The sequence below is a fragment of the Triticum dicoccoides genome, chromosome 1B, assembly GCF_002162155.2.
Source record: "Triticum dicoccoides isolate Atlit2015 ecotype Zavitan chromosome 1B, WEW_v2.0, whole genome shotgun sequence".
Classification (NCBI taxonomy): domain Eukaryota; kingdom Viridiplantae; phylum Streptophyta; class Magnoliopsida; order Poales; family Poaceae; genus Triticum; species Triticum dicoccoides.
The window spans coordinates 397,797,655-397,809,335 of NC_041381.1; positions in this window are offsets into that span (position 1 = coordinate 397,797,655).

Genomic DNA, 11,681 nt, shown 5'->3' on the forward strand with positions numbered 1-11,681 from the left:
GAGTTCTTGGTGAAACTTTTTTAAACTGGCTGTAAAGCAAGATACTCATTCTAAATATGTGAAGTCTTACATACAAAACAGAACGGTTGCAACAGTAAACTCGATAAAGCCAGACATGCAAAGTATTGTGTTTGAAAGAAGCAAGATTTGCATCCATCAATTGAACCTTGCACGAGTTGTGCACGTACCCGCATACTAGCAAATCACTGCATGAAAAGAAGATGTAACCGCACATGGGATCGCTCATTATGCTTTTGTATGGAGGACTAGGGTAGTTTGCCTAGAACATCCTCTTGACTTCATGTTACTGTCAAGGTAATGGTGTTGTTCTTCGGGCTCTATGTGGTGGTGGTGTTGCAGGCAGCTAATGACTTCGACAGCGAATGAACAACCCTCAGGGGTCGGGGTAATGTTCCCCTGGGTGTTTTCGCAACAGAGACGAGGTTGTGGCCCCCTTTTCTCCATCTAGGTGTCTCCCTAGCGCGACATATTACAATATGGTGGTTCGTGCTCCCTCTTCCTTGCAACGACGCTCTCTCTATCGTTGGTGCGAAGCTGGCAGGAGGTTTTATTTAGGGCAATGTTATAGTTATGTGGAAATTTGTCTTAAAAGTGACAATATTGTAATTTGTTTGAAATATGAGTAGCTCTGTGGCATACACCGGAAAAAGCATCTCCTAGGGTGGGAAAATGAAATTGGTATTTCAGCCATTAACTCAAACATGCTACTCAGATATACCCCTATTTTTCAATTGTGCTCAAATCTGCCTCTCATTGTTTAGGTCTCCTTGCAGGAATGCCATTTCGTGTCAATTCCTTCTAGTCAAAGACTATTGACCGTGATTTTTGTCCAAAATGCCCCTGGTAGCGGCAACCAGCAATCGGGTAAAATTGAAACTCATTAGTTTGTGCCACTCACGCGTGGGCCCTTCCGTTAAAAAGAGAAAAGTAAAAAAACTCTCTCCCTACTCTTTGTTACAGTTGGTGGGACCCACTCACCTGCACCACCACCACCACATGTTGGTTAAAAGAGAGATAGGAAAGAGGGGAGGGTGGCGGTGTTTTCTCACCGGTGGCTAAATTGTGATGAACCCAATGGCGACCACAAAAATAAGTAGAGGGCGTCAAGGTGATTTCATAAGGTGTTGCACAACCAGATGGGGTAGCTAAAGAAGACAACAATGTTGGTCCGAGCGGATGCCGACGACTAGGAGCTGTTGATGGCATATGGTGGCTATTTTGGGGGCTTTGATTACTTTATTGTGGTCATGGGACGTGTCGGATTCAGGGCTCCGCGGACCCAATAAGGTTCGAACTATGAGGCGTGTGTGAACATCTCAACCTCTCAAGTCTCTGCTCGCCACCCTACGACCTAGCTTCGCCAAACACACATGAGCGGGGAAGGAGAAGATGAACACGACAGTTTACCCAGGTTCGGGCCACCTTGCGCTGTAAAACCCTACTCCTGCTTTGTGGTGGATTGGCCTCACGAGGAGACTGGAGATGAACTAGTACAATGGGTGAGCTACCTCGCGAGGGCTCCGGGGTGAGAATGAGTCGACCCCTTTCTTCAATGGTGGCTAACCTATATTTATACTGGCCTTGGTCCTCTTCCCTTGAAACTTATGCGGGAAGGGATTCCACAATGGCCAATTTCGAAAGGGGACAAGTAGTACATCTAATCCTGACGAAAGGTGGTCTTCGCCTGCAAAGCCTCTGGTCGTGATGCAGTTGTGGGCTCGGCGATGACATTCATCCTACCGAGCCCGTGGTCTTGGTCTTGTAGCACCCGAATGGAAACCTTTGGGAGATTCCTCGGGAACCCACGCCTGTCCTTGCCTCCTTAGCACCAAAGAGGAAACTGCCTCCTCTGCGCCCGCTAGCGTCCGCCTAGGCATGATCGTCATGGCTCACATCATCGCAACCTCATGAGGCCGGGTACCTACATAGGATCTCCGTTCCTCGGGAGGTCGCCTGGGGGCCCGCCCCCTCGGGAGGTCTTGGTGTTGTCCGCCTCACGAGCCCGGGGCCCTCGCAAGGGTCTTGTCTTGGCGGTCTTGCAGATGGGTTGTACTACGCCGTCAAGGGAGCCACGTTATGGGCCGCAGGCAGGCAAGTATGAGGGCAGCGGTCAAGGGGGGAGGAGGGCCCTCCAAGCAAAGTGGAGGCCCTCCCCGTTAGGGATTCCCCCTTCCCATGTGCATGGGGCTTATAGGGGTTGGTGCCCTGGCCCATTAAGGCCAGGGCGCCCCCCCTACAGCCCATGCCACTATGTGGGATGTGGTGGAACCCTCTAAGGACTTCCAGACCCCTATGGAACTGTCTAGAACCTTTTGGTAGCTTCCAGGTACAATACCGAAAATATCGGATTTTTTCCCGGAACCCCGACAACAACTTTCTATATATAAATCTTTACCTCCAGACCATTCTAGAGCTCCTCGTGACGTCCTGGATCCCATCCGGGACTCCGAACAACCTTCGGTGTTTCCACTATTAATATCTCAATACTACCCTAGCGCTACCGAACGTTAAGCGTGCGGCCCTATGGGTTTGAAATGCAGACATGGCCGAGACTCCTCTTCGATCAATAACCGATAGCGGGACCTAAATGCCCATATTGATTCCTACATATTCAACGAAGATCTTTATCAATTGAACCAAGATGTCAAGGATTCAGTCAATCCCGTATGTAGTTCCTTTTGTCCGGCGATATGTTACTTGCCCGAGATTCGATCGTTGGTATCTCCATACCTAGTTCAATCTCATTACCGGCAAGTCTCTTTACTCGTTTCGTAATATAAGACCTCATGACTAATCTCATTAGTCACATGCTTGCAAGCTTCTTGTGATGTTGTATTACCGAGAGGGCCTAGAGATATCTCTATCGTCACACAGAGCGACAAATCCCAGTCGCAATCCATGCAACCCAACAAACACCTTCAGAGATACCTGTAGTGTTGGGAAATGTAGCATGCAATTTCAAAAAAATTCCTATGCTCACGCAAGATCTATCTAGGAGATGTATAGAAACGAGAGGGGGAGAGTGTGTCCACGTACCCTCTGTAAGGGCATATTTATTCCTTAGTAGTTTTGGTGATTGATGACAATGCGTTTGCGGACTAATCGTGTGCATTGAGCTTTTCAGATATATCATGTCTGGACACAAGACGATTTGATGACCCTCAAAGAATATTGAAGACGGCGTTTCTCTATGTTTCTTTTCGGTGGATTTGAGTCGTAGGAAAGTTGTACTATTAAGAGGGGGTTGATGACCCGCAAGTATACGGGATAGTTGTAGCCTCTTTCGATAAGTAAGAGTGTCGAACCCAACGAGGAGCTAAAGGTAGACCAAATACTCTCTCAAGTCCTATCGGCCACTGATACGACTCTACGCACGCTTGACGTCGCTTTACCTAGAACAAGTATGAAACTAGAAGTACTTTGTAGGTGTGAAAGGATAGGTTTGCAAGAAAGTAAAGAACGCGTAAATAAAAGCTAGGGATGTTTAGATAAAGACACAACTAAAGTAAATATAGTGAGTGTGGAAAAGTGGTGGTAGGAGTTGTGAAATTGTCCCTAGGCAACTGACTATGTTACTAGACCGGTAATCACTATTGCAATTCTATTTGAGGGAGAGACATAAGCTAACATACTTTCTCTACTTGGATCATATGCACTTATGATTGGAACTCTAGCAAGCATCCGCAACTACTAAAGATTCATTAAGGTAAAACCCAACCATAGCATTAAAGCATCAAGTCCCCTTTATCCCATACGCAACAATCCCTCTTACTCGGGTTTATGTTTCAGTCACTCACCAACTCACTATAAGCGAATCATGAACGTATTGCAACACCCTACAGCGTGAATCCCTCATTCTTGCGCGACACGGAGGGCACAATAGGACAGCACCAATAATAAAACATGCAACTCAAACCAATCATAGCAATTCATCAATCACCGATAGGACAATAGGAATCTACTCAGACATCATAGGATGGCAACACATCATTGGAAAATAATATGAAGCATAAAGCACCATGTTCAAGTAGAGGGTACATCGGGTTGCGGGAGAGTGGACCGCTGTAGATAGAAGGGGGAAGGTGATGGAGAGGTTGGTGAAGATGACGGTGGTGTTGGTGAAGATCGCGGTGATGATGATGGCCCCCGGCGGCATTCCGGCGCCACCGAAAGCAAGGGGGAGAGAGCCCCCCTTCTTCTTCTTCCTTGACGTTCTCCCTAGATGGGAGAAGGGTTTCCCCTCTGGTCCTTGGCTCCCATGGCGTGGGAGGGGCGAGAGCCCCTCCGAGATTGGATCTATCTCTCTGTTTCTGCGTTCTCTGCGTTGGCTGATTCTACCCCTTCACCCTTTCCTTTATATCTGGAGATCCGTAACTCCGATTGGGGTGAATCTTTCGCCCAGATCTTTCTCATAAAATTATCTTTCTTGCGCCAGAAGAAGAGCATCAACCGCCTTACGGGTGGACCACGAGGGCCAGGGGCGCGCCTGGGGGGGGGGGTAGGGCGCGCCCCCCTACCTCGTGCCCACCTCGAATACTGTTTCGCGTTGATTTTACTTCCCAAAAATCATAAATATTCCAAAAAAAATCTCTGTCCGTTTTTTTCCCGTTTGGACTCCGTTTGATATTGGGTTTCTGCGAAACAAAAAACATGCAACAGACAGGAACTGGCACTGGGCACCGGATCAATATGTTAGTCCCAAAAATAATATAAAAAGTTGCCAAAAAGTATGTGAAAGTGAATAATATTGGCATGGAACAATCAAAAATTATAGATACGACGGAGACGTATCAGCATCTCCAAGCTTAATTCTTGCTCGTCCTCGAGTAGGTAAATGATAAAAAAGATAATTTTTGATGTGCAATGCTACCTAGCATAATCTTGATCATATGTATAATCATGGCATGAATATTAAGACACGAGTGATTCAAAGCAATAGTCTATCATTTGTCATAAAAAACGATAATACTTCGAGCGTACCAATAAAGCAATCATGTATTTTCAAAACAACAAGGCCAAAGCAAGCTTATCCCTACAAAATCATACAGTTTGGCCATGCTTCATTTTCGTCACACAAAATGCTCCCATCATGCACAACCCCGATGACGAGCCGAGCAATTGGTTCATACTTTTTAACGCGCTTCAGCTTTTTTAACCCTCACGCAATACATGAGCGCAAGCCATGGATACAACACTATAGGTGGAATAGAATATAATGATGGAGGTTATGTGGAGAAGACAAAAAGGGAGAAAGTCTCACATCGACGCGGCTAATCAGCAGGCTATGGAGATGCCCATCAATTGATGTCAATGCGAGGAGTAGGGATTGCCATGCAACGGATGCACTAGAGCTATAAGTGTATGAAAGCTCAACAAAAGAAACTAAGTGGGTGTGCATCCAACTTGCTTGCTCATGAAGACCTAGGGCATTTGAGGAAGCCCATCGTTGGAATATACAAGCCAAGTTCTATAATGAAAATTCCCACTAGTATATGAAAGTGACACACATAGGAGACAATCTATATGAAGAACATGGTGCTACTTTGAAGCATGAGATATGAGACTCACTACATGAAGAACATGGTGCTACTTTGAAGCACAAGTGTGGAAAAAGAGATAGTAACATTGCCCCTTTTCTTTTCTTTTCTTTTTTTGGTGGGCTTCTTTGGCCCCCCTTTTTTTATTTAGACTTCTTTGGCCTCCCCCCCTTTTTTGGGGGGGGGGGGCAATGTTCTATAATGATGATCATCACACTTTTATTTACTTAAAACTCGATATTACAACTCGATAGTGGAACAAAGATATGACTCTATATGAATGCTTCCGATGGTGTACCGGGATGTGCAATGATCTAGCATAGCAATGACATAAAAAAATGGACAAGCCATGAAAACATCATGCTAGCTATATTACAATCATGCAAAGCAATATGACAATGAATGCTCAAGTCATGTATATGATGATGATGAAAGTTGCATGGCAATATATCTCGGAATGGCTATGGAAATGCCATGATAGGTAGGTATGGTGGCTGTTTTGAGGAAGATATAATGAGGCTTATGTGTGATAGAGCGTATCGTATCAAGGGGTTTGGATGCACCGGCGAAGTTTGCACCAACTCTCGAGGTGAGAAAGGGCAATGCACGGTACCGAAGAGGCTAGCAATGACGGAAAGGTGAGAGTGCGTATAATCCATGGACTCACATTAGTCATAAAGAACTCATATACTTATTGCAAAAGTTTATTAGCCCTCGAAGCAAAGTACTACTACGCATGCCCCTAGGGGGATAGATTGGTAGGAAAAGACCATCGCTCGTCACCGACTGCCACTCATAAGGAAGACAATCAAAGAAACACCCCATGCTTCAAATTTGTCACACAACGGTTACCATACGTGCATGCTACGGGACTTGCAAACCTCAACACAAGTGTCTCTACAATCCACAATCACCCACTAGCATGACTCTAATATCACCATATTGATATCGCAAAACTATTGCAAGGAATCAAACATATCATATTCAGCGATCTACAAGTTTATGTAGGATTTTATGACTATCCATGTGAATGACCAATTCCTGTCATCTCTCTAAATAGATATAAGTGAAGGAAGAGAGTTTAATTTTTTCTACAAAAGATATGCCCACGCTCTAACAAGTATAAGTAAAGAAAAAGAGCATTCTACAAATGGCGGTTGTCTATATAAAGAGAAACAGGCAATCCAAACTTCAAATGATATAAGTGAAGCACGTGAAGCATTCTATAAAGCCATACTCAAAAGATATAAGTGAAGTGCAAAGAGCATTCTACAAATCGACCAAGGACCATCTCATACCAGCATGGTGCATAAAAGAAAAATAAAAACTAAATGCAAAAGACGCTCCAAGACTTGCACATATCACATGAATGAAACGAATCCGAAAACATACCGATACTTGTTGAAGAAAGAGGGGATGCCTCCCCAGCATCTCCAAGCTTAGACGCTTGAGTCTCCTTGAATATTTACTTGGGGTGCCTCGGGTATCCCCAAGCTTGAGCTCTTGCCTCTCTTCCTTCTTCTCACATCGAAACCTTCTCAATCATCGAACACTTCATCCACACAAAACTTCAACAGAAAACTCGGTAAGATCCGTTAGTATAATAAAGCAAATCACTACTCTAAGTACTGTAGAAAACCAATTCATATTTTGTTTCTGCATTGTGTCTACTGTAATATAACTTTTTCATGGCTTAATCTACTGATATAAATTGATAGATTCATCAAAACAAGCAAACTATGCATCAAAAACAGAATCTGTCGAAAACAGAACAATCTGTAGCAATCTGAACATCCACCATACTTCTGGTACCCCAAAAATTCTACCAAAATTATAAAAAAATAAAAAAATTGTATATAAAGACAGTGCAAAAGGAATCAGAACCAATTGACGTTCCAGTTAAAAATGTAAAATCGCGCACTACAGCTAAAGTTTCTGTCCTGCACCGTACAAACCAACAAGCATTGTAAACATCCTAAAAGGAAATCTTGGCACATTATTTTTATAATACAATGGAATTGTACAAGGGGATAATTATTTTTGATAAAAAGTTTCTGTAATCAAGATTCACAAAGTTTCGGTGAGCATGAACAAAGTTCAAGGAGCTCTCCCACTTCAACAATGCTTGTCTCTCTCACTTTCACTTTCCTTTTTGAAAAGTTTTTAGATTCTCCTCTTTATTTTTTTGTTTTTAAACTATATGAAAACACTCAACAGAAATAAATGACTCTCTAAAACTTCCGGGTTGTCTCCCTGGCAGCGCTTTCTTTAAAGCCATTAAGCTAGGCATTTAGTGCTCAAGTAATGAATCCACCCGGATCCCAAGGTATATCAAAGCCAATTTTAATTAACAATGATTTGTAGTTTAATAATGAGCACAAAGTAACATAAATCATGTAATGACGAAGTCTAACTCTCTTCCTATGCATCGGCATGTCATAAAAGAACAATTCATGCACACCAAGTAAAGGCCAATGCATAGTATAAGCAGTTTCTTGCAATTCTATCGTGTTGGAAACATAAAGAGGCGAAGATAGAGTTCCTCTCTCATAATAATTGCAAGTAGGAGCAGCAAGCACATGCATATTATATTTATCAAAATCATCATGTGCAACGGTAAAAGGCAACCCATCAATATAATCCTTAATAAGTGCAAACTTCTCCGATATAGTGTAGTCGGGAGAATTCAAAAAGATAATAGGACTATCATGCTTGGGTGCAATAGCAACAATTTCATGTTTAACATAAGGAACTATAGCAAGTTCATCTCCATAAGCATAGTTCATATTGGCATCTTGGCCACAAGCATAGCAAGCATCATCAAAAAGGGATATTTCAAAAGAATCAACGGGATCATAGCAATCATCATAACAATCATCCTTCGGTAAGCACAAAGGGGAATTAAACAATGTATGAGTTGAAGAGTTACTCTCATTAGAAGGTGGGCACGGGTGACCAATCTGCTCTTCCTCCTCTTGTTCTTCGCTCTCCTCATCATCTTTTTCATCCAATGAGCTCATAGTTTCATCAGTTTCTTCTTCCATAGACTGTTGGAAAATATTAGTCTCTTCTTGGACAGCGGAGTAGTTCTCAATATATAGTTTAACATAAGGATTAGAAGCATAATTATCATAACAATATTTAAGTATGGCAAAATTTTCAGATTCATAAAGAGTAACACCATACTTTTCAATCAAAGAAGCAATTTCGTAAGCACCCTTAAAAGCAACAAATTCTTAAATTTGTTGAACATCATAGTAATTATAAACACCCTTAGCATACGAGGATAAGATTCCATTATCAATAAACTCACATTGGTAGGGAAGGTGTTTCTTAGGGTTTTCAGAACAACAAGTAAAATCATAATAATAGCATAAATTCCAAGCATAGCATTGCAAACGTTGGATTTGACCCCATAATAGTTTCCCTTTTTCAGATATACGGTGTCGCACATAACAAGCATGCTCATCTAAAGATTTGCCCTTAACTAAGCTAGTTGGGGTTTCAGCACGAGCACATAGGGATCGAAGATGATCCAAGTAATAAGCTTCAGCAGTGCAATAGATTTCAAGTGGTTCTTCAACCACTGGTTCAACAGGTACAACTAATTTTTTTGGTATTTTGCGTTTCCTACCCATAGCTAAAGATAGAAAACAACTAAGAACAGCAAGTGAAAATTACTTAGTGATAAAGCAAACAAGCACACACGAGAATATTCACCCCACGCTATTGCTCCCCGGCAATGGCGCCAGAAAAAGGTCTTGATGACCCGCAAGTATACGGGATAGTTGTAGCCTCTTTCGATAAGTAAGAGTGTCGAACCCAACGAGGAGCTAAAGGTAGACCAAATACTCTCTCAAGTCCTATCGGCCACTGATACGACTCTACGCATGCTTGACGTCGCTTTACCTAGAACAAGTATGAAACTAGAAGTACTTTGTAGGTGTGAAAGGATAGGTTTGCAAGAAAGTAAAGAACGCGTAAATAAAAGCTAGGGATGTTTAGATAAAGACACAACTAAAGTAAATATAGCGAGTGTGGAAAAGTGGTGGTAGGAGTTGTGAAATTGTCCCTAGGCAACTGACTATGTTACTAGACCGGTAATCACTATTGCAATTCTATTTGAGGGAGAGGCATAAGCTAACATACTTTCTCTACTTGGATCATATGCACTTATGATTGGAACTCTAGCAAGCATCCGCAACTACTAAAGATTCATTAAGGTAAAACCCAACCATAGCATTAAAGCATCAAGCCCCTTTATCCCATACGCAACAATCCCTCTTACTCGGGTTTATGTTTCAGTCACTCACCAACTCACTATAAGCGAATCATGAACGTATTGCAACACCCTACAGCGTGAATCCCTCATGCTTGCGCGACACGGAGGGCACAATAGGACAACACCAATAATAAAACATGCAACTCAAACCAATCATAGCAATTCATCAATCACCGATAGGACAATAGGAATCTACTCAGACATCATAGGATGGCAACACATCATTGGAAAATAATATGAAGCATAAAGCACCATGTTCAAGTAGAGGGTACATCGGGTTGCGGGAGAGTGGACCGCTGTAGATAGAAGGGGGAAGGTGATGGAGAGGTTGGTGAAGATGACGGTGGTGTTGGTGAAGATCGCGGTGATGATGATGGCCCCCATCGGCATTCCGGCGCCACCGAAAGCAAGGGGGAGAGAGCCCCCCTTCTTCTTCTTCTTCCTTGACCTTCTCCCTAGATGGGAGAAGGGTTTCCCCTCTGGTCCTTGGCTCCCATGGCGTGGGAGGGGCGAGAGCCCCTCCGAGATTGGATCTATCTCTCTGTTTCTGCGTTCTCTGCGTTGGCTGATGCTACCCCTTCACAGTTTCCTTTATATCTGGAGATCCGTAACTCCGATTGGGGTGAATCTTTCACCCAGATCTTTCTCATAAAATTATCTTTCTTGCGCCAGAAGAAGAGCATCAACCGCCTTACGGGTGGACCACGAGGGCCAGGGGCGCGTCTGGGGGGTAGGGCGCGCCCCCCTACCTCGTGCCCACCTCGGATACCGTTTCGCGTTGATTTTACTTCCCAAAAATCATAAATATTCCAAAAAAAAATCTCCGTCTGTTTTTTCCCCGTTTGGACTCCGTTTGATATTAGGTTTCTACGAAACAAAAAACATGCAACAGACAGGAACTGACACTGGGCACTAGATCAATATGTTAGTCCCAAAAATAATATAAAAAGTTGCCAAAAAGTATATGAAAGTGAATAATATTGGCATGGGACAATAAAAAATTATAGATATGACGGAGACGTATCAGGGGTCCGCGTTGGAAAGATTTGGGTGGAATCTCACGTACACATGTTCCTTTTGCACCTCCTTTCCTCTTGCTCTTTGGAGTTTCCTCCGTCTCACCGTGTCTCTACAAAATGAAGGACTCCTAGTGTTGTTGTTCAAAGGCTAGCGGTAGTACTGCTCCCCAGAGCGGTACTACCGCAGGCACCAGCGGTAGTACTGGGCCCCGGCACGGTAGTACCGTGGGCGCCCACGGTAGTACCACTCCTCGTGAGCGGTAGTACCGTGAGCTTTGGCCTGGCGCTGCTGCGCGAGCGGTAGTAGGGGCGGATGTAATTTTTTACATCCACGACCTACGCGGTAGTACTATGCTCTAGCACAGTAGTACCGTCCAGCCTGGCCACGCACAGCGGCATGAGCGGAAGTAGGGGTGGATGTAATTTTTTTACATTCGCGCCCTACACGGTAGTACCTCACCTGGGTTGCGGTAGTACCATGTCGGACTTTTGCATAGATAAAATCTCAGCGGATGTAGTCACGGATGTAATTTTTATATATGTGCCTACTGTGCCTGGACGGTGCCTGTCAGGCGGTAGTACCACGCCAGCGGTCCTACCGCCCCCTGTCGGTACTCATCAGAATGAGTCCAGGCCCTGCCGTGCCCACGGTAGTACCACGGCCCACCGCGGTAGTCCCATAGGTCCGTGCAGTAGTACCGCTCGTGTGGTGCGCTAGTACCACGAGTCGCGGGCTGAGTGGTGGGTAACGGTTGGAATTGTCCCTTGACTATAAAAGGGGTGTCTTCTTCCTCTAGTTGACCACCTTTTCAATCCCTAAGC